This window comes from Gobio gobio (genome assembly GCF_949357685.1).
Source record: "Gobio gobio genome assembly, chromosome: 12".
NCBI lineage: Eukaryota > Metazoa > Chordata > Actinopteri > Cypriniformes > Gobionidae > Gobio > Gobio gobio.
In genome coordinates this window covers 51,609,624-51,615,778 of record NC_137105.1, presented here as the reverse complement: position 1 = coordinate 51,615,778, position 6,155 = coordinate 51,609,624, and the positions used below count along the sequence as shown (strand labels likewise).

Here is a 6,155-nt window from a genome sequence, read left to right as displayed (position 1 = left end):
ATGCTTTCCATTATGGGAGTTATTATTTAACCCTTTAATTTTGGCCTAGGGGGCAGGAGAGGAGCTTACCCTGTCCTATGGAGGAATCGACCCACAATGGAAGGAGATGAAGGGATTGTTCATTTCGCTTCCAGGAAGTTCATAAAAAAATCTTGTGCACAGGTCTTCAACATACATAAGTGACATCCTCTCAGACAGGGTTTGCGGTCATCTGGTGATGGGGCGGATTTGCTCCTTCCAATGGAAATGGCTCGATGATTTAAAACAGAAAAGAGCCGGGTTTGCGGAGCCTGCACCAGACATTACCCTGGCCTTGCTGAGCGTTGTGGCATGATGGTGGGAGCACATTGGCCCAACATCTCAGGGGTACAGCTCGAGTTTCTCTTCATTCACTTTCGCCTTTTACTAAAGATTTCCGTGGAGGGAACCATTTGCAGGTTTTTGGTATTTTTGGACGCTCTGCTCACAGCACTGCTCAAAAACAGAGAGTGTTTTCAAAGCTTTGGGTCAATTGAACCAAACGCTTGGCAAAATTATTCACTTCTTGGAAGCGCCACACGCTGGTGGCCCCTGCTGGTCAGAACAGTGGAAATGCCTCACGAACCCAAGCCAAACAAGAACATTTTCCAAATCAAGTTCGCCAGGTAAAGCCTGAGCTTGTTTGGCCGTCATAAAAAAAAGAAACCTCCCCGTCGGGGAATCGAACCCCGGTCTTCCGCGTGACAGGCGGAGATACTGTCCACTATACTAACTAGGACTGGCTCTTATAGTTGCTGTTTTGCGTTTACAACCGTTGAGAAGTCACGTTTTATTGAAAGTAAGACTATCACGTGCAATCAACTGATCATCATCAGGTGAGTCAGGAACGGCGGGTTGGCTTTATCAGCAGATGGACGGTAAAGCCTGAGCTAATGCGAGGTGTCGTCATAAAGAAGAAAAGAAGCCTCCCCGTCGGGGAATCGAACCCCGGTCTTCCGCGCGGGAGCCGATAATGTTAAGTTTAACTTCCCTTAACTTTTCCCATTCATTCTCTATGGTAGTGCTTAACACTACCGATGCAATATATTTTCGACCATACTTTCGAATATACTTTGCCGTTATAAAGAAGAAGCCTCCCCATCGGGGAATCGAACCCCGGTCTTCCGCGCGACAGGCGGAGACACTGTATGAACAGTATACAGCCTGATCAGGCATACCATTTTGACCAATATGTGATGATCTCTTCATCTCTTGTTAGTGGGTGGGATATATTAGGCAGCAAGTGAACATTTTGTCCTCAGAGTTGATGTGTTAGAAGCAGGAAAAATGGGCAAGCGTAAGGATTTGAGCGAGTTTGACAAGGGCCAGATTGTGACGGCTAGAAGACTGGGTCAGAACATCTCCAGAACTGCAGCTCTTGTGGGCTGTTCCCGGTCTGCAGTGGTCATAGATTTATCGATCGTAGATGCCTCATTAGCGCCTGCACGGATCAGTAGAATGAGGCATCTACGATCGATAAATCTATGACCACGCTCGTATTTTGACCTCACTTAGCGGAAGTTATGGCGGAGCTCAGAGTTGATCACGCTCGTCTGATAAGAGATAAAATAATAGCATAAATACTGCTGGTTTGTCTAGATAAGACCCTTATTCATCATCTGGTGTCGTTTAAAGCCCTTTGAAGCTGCACTGAAACTGTCATTTGGACCTTGAACCGTTTGGAGCCCATTGAAGTCCATTATATGGAGGAAACCCCTGGACTGTTTTCATCCAAAACCTTAATTTATTTTCGACTGCAGAAAGAAAGACATGGACATCTTGGATGACATGGGGTGAGTAAATTATCAGCAAAAGTTTATTTAAAAGTGAACTAATCCTTTAAATGAAACTAGCCTACAGAACTTTTTAATAGATCTAATGAAATTGAACTAAATGTTATTAAAATGCGAACCTCATGAAAGATAGATATCAGTGTCTTGCATAAATAAGGTGTTAACTCTTGAAAAATGTTATTGTTTTTAAAGGGGTAGCTCAAAAATGTGATGGTTTACTCACTCTAATGTCATTCCAAACCTGAAGGACGTTCTTTCTGTGTAACATAAAAGAAAATAATTAGAATTTTTGTCCATACAATATTCAATGGTTTGGGTGCCAACATTCTTCAAAATATCTTCTCTTGTGTTTCACAGAGGAGAGAAAGTCATACAGGTTTGGAGCGACATGAGTAAATGATGACAATGATAAATTTACTAGCTCAAAAAAGTGCATATGTGACAAAAGTGCAATATTACAGTTTTTTACAATCACTATGACAATTTTTTCAATACTTTTAACAAATTTCCTAACTCTTAACGCACCAACACATCACGCAATTGCCCAAACGATTAATTTCATGCTCAAATTCACACATTGTAAACTAAGCTCCAAAACTAATTTTCAAAATACAATAATTCACTAACACAATACATTATGTCTCCAAAACCCTAACACATGTTCTCTTCCTACAGGAACATTTGGTCAATCATAGCACAATGATATAAAAACACTAATACTGGATGAAATTACAGAAACTGCATTATTTTATGTGTCAGGTCTGCCCTTATACAATAGACATTATATTTTATTGATCATAGATTGTGTGTCTTTTGAAGACTCTCCACATTTGTGTTTTGTTGGGTTTATTAAATGTATGCATTTTGTTTCTTTTGCTGCAGAAATGAAAAATAAATACATAAATAAAATGAATGACCCATCTCAGAGTAACTCTATAAAATGCCCTTCAGTTTTATTTCATTGTTTTGGTCTTGGTTGAGCTTGTGTGTAAAAGAAGTTCAAGCATTTTAAATTTGCGTTAAATGTATGCATTTTGTGTAAAAGCAACAATAAATGTGTTAATTGTATAGCCTACACAGACAGATGTTGTGCTTTCTGCGTTAAGAGTTTAGGAAATGTGTTAAAAGTATTGAAAAAATAGTCATAGCGATTGTAAAAAAACTGTAAATATGTTAACTGCACGTGCAGTAAATTCGATAATATCCATCATTATTTGTCCCTGTCCTAGTTTTATTTATTTACTGGTTTGCCAGGGCCGAATTTTAGCCCCAGTCCAGCCCTGCTTTAGCTCATTTTAATTTGAACAAGCAAAACAATCAATTTTTTTCACTGAGTAACTTCCACTGGTTCATATGAGTCAATTTAAAGCAAACAATTCAGTGAGTTCTAGTAAAAAATAACTGTTAGATAGTCTTTAAAGTTCGTTAGAACTTTATGTTTAGAACGGTTTTCCTGAAATTATGAATATTTTTTTATGTATTTCATAGACTGTATGTGCTGAAACAGTGGTGGGGGTTAATAAAGGCCTTCTGAAGTGAATCGATGGATTTGTGTAAGAAAATATCCATTTAACCCCCGGAGCCGTTTACTTTTATAATGGATGGATACACTTTTTTGGGCTTCAAATTTGAGGACAGCCAGGATATTTTTAATATAACTCAGATGGTGTTCGTCTGAAAGAAGGATGTCATACACACCCAGGATGGCTAAAATCCAGTAAATCATGGGGTATTTTCATTTTTGGGTGAACTATCCCTTTAAATTAACGGGTTTACAGCTCTTTCCTCGTTGAAGAATTTGCTCATTAATATTAAGGTTTGGTTAAACGGCGTTTTAGGAAGGTCACGTAGCAACTTGAGCATGCCGAATTAATATTCATGAGCTAAAACTTCTCCATAGTACCATAGTTCGTAAGTTCGCTTTTCCTCAACACAAGGGGGGAATAGCGAAGTCTCGCGAGAGGCGCTTACTCGTACGGCCGCCATATTGTGTGACACTATTTTGATTCTTATCTGTTGGAAGTGCGAAAGGAAGAGAGAAAACAAGGGGGAGCAGAGGGGGAAAAGCAGAAGAGCTGTCAAAAGATTCCCGAGTCGGTGAAACAGCGGGCGGCGGAGGCGGTGGTGGTGTTTCTCCCCTCATCGCTGTCTTTAGCGGAGTTGGGCCTGGGTTCAGCGGCCCGGCCCAGTGAGTTCCGCGGCGGCGTCTCGGCCCGGGGAGCGGCGGCTGACACGGTGAGAAAAACTCTTGAGATTAGGCCTTTCACAGTTTATGGAGTCGAGAGAAACGCCTAACAACTCGGTTGAAAGTCTTTTTTTGTGTTTCTCCTCTTTTGTGACTTTGCTCTGATTGTAAGCGCACACCCGTCGTCGCCTTAACGGCTGAGAACGCGATGGAAAAGCGTTAAAGCTTCAGCCTGTCGCGGTCCTGCATCCGGTCGGGCTCTGATCCACTCACTCGCTCTATTTTGACCACACTTTGTTGACATTTAGTGAAGTTACTGAGCTTTCTGTGTATTTAAAGCAAACGTTGCAGGTTAGAAGACCTCTGAAATGTAGCCTGCGTAACCACTTTAACAATAAATCGTTTGAATGCTTGAGTGATTAATCGATGGTCAGGTCAATCGTGGGAGTTGATTTTTATTTTATTTTATTGGTTTATTTTACTGTTGGTTTATAAAGGTACCTAAACTATGTTGATTACAGGCCTAATGCTTTGCCAATCACGAATAGCTAAAGAAGAATGTTTCTATTATAAAGTGTATAAACGTCCATATTTCATTCAGCAGCTGAAGGCTACAAAAAGTGTAATAACTCAGTGTTTTAACTCTGTAACATTACATTACATAAATATTTTTCTTTATTCATGAATCAGATGTTTTGACACTGAAGTTGGTATTGGCAAATCAAAACAAAAAGAGACTTTACTAAAAAAAAAACAAGGACAGCACTTTAGTCAAAATACATGCAGATTTCAGACCGATCCAGTTATTGAACAGAATTGAATCAACGGTGAACTTACAGCTGAATTGCTATTTCTTTTGTTATTGTGAAGCTGCTTTGAAACTATTTCTATTATATAAAGCGCAATAAAAATTGTGACTACTCAGGGTTTCTGCTGTTCTTAAACAAAAACGCTCTACACACACCTTGGCAATAGAATCGCCATTGGCTGATACAAATATATAATATAATATAAATATCTGAACGTACACTCTTAACATCAGTCAATTAAGCATTATATTATAATATGATAATCAAGCACTATTTAATAATATAACTTTTGTAAATAGTACTTTGTAACTGTGCATATTTGTCATTTTACTATGTACACATTGTTGGTCATTCAGTGTTTCTGTAAAATAATAGATAATAGTAATTATTATTAAAAGATAATCCTACTACTACTAGTTCTACTACTTAATAACAATATACAATGCACTAAGGATTGATGAGCTGCTAGGCTCATGAATATTAATCACGTTGATTGCGTTCGCTCGAACTGATTTGCTGAAATCAGAACAGGGACGGTAATAGATGAGCTCCAGCCAATGAGATTGACGTTTGCACATTAGCTCCGCCCACCACCGGAGAAACCGGCATATCTTCTGCTTGATCTTAAAAGCTAAATAATTACAAATGAATTGCGTTATTTTGACTGGAAAATTTGTATGTAGCGCGTCAATTCTGCGTGGTATACAAGACTCTCTCTCTCTCTCTCCCTCTCTCTCTCTCTCTCTCTCTCTCTCTTTGCGTGTGTGTGTGTGGTTGAAACACAACCAGGGTTTTTCCTGGGTCAAAAATGGTCTTCGGTGGTGTCTGACAGACATGGTCATCCACACACACAGTAAAGTCCTCTACCTACGTGATCTGTGAGCGCAATACTGACAATAAATTTAAAATAAATGCGTTTGTAATTTTTGCTTATCTTATTTTGACATCTGATATTATGTATGATCTCTACCTTGATGTTTGATCCTCATTTTTTACAATATTTACTGATAATTGTTTTGGTATATCAATATTAAAAAGTAGCATTAAAAAATTAACAAATAGCCTAATTTTCTACCATATACAATTTAGTAAAATGATCAGCTAGCTAACAACTTTGTTCTGGTCTCACCTAACTCCAGTCTACACTAAATTATATTTCACTACACATAAGCTGAATGACTGTGGATGATTAAACTAATTCTTACTATCCACTCTTGTTAAATTGGGTAAGCACACTTATGTTCTCATTTCAGATGCGTTCAGAGTAAATGATTAAACTAATTCGTGAGTTCAGTGTTGGACTGATCCGTTCTAACCAGTCGCTAAAATGATTCGGTTCAAAGGAGTCAT

At 38.8% G+C, this 6,155-nt stretch overlaps 1 protein-coding gene across 1 annotated transcript in view; it reads left to right on the top strand.

The window, feature by feature from the left end:
- Window positions 1-3,674: 3,674 nt before the first annotated feature.
- Window positions 3,675-6,155, top strand: part of tab2 (TGF-beta activated kinase 1 (MAP3K7) binding protein 2) — a gene marked incomplete at its 3' end in the record, with an annotated part of 52,358 nt that continues 49,877 nt past the window's right edge. The window contains exon 1 of the mRNA XM_079830782.1: window positions 3,675-4,046. The remainder of the gene's footprint in view (window positions 4,047-6,155) is intronic.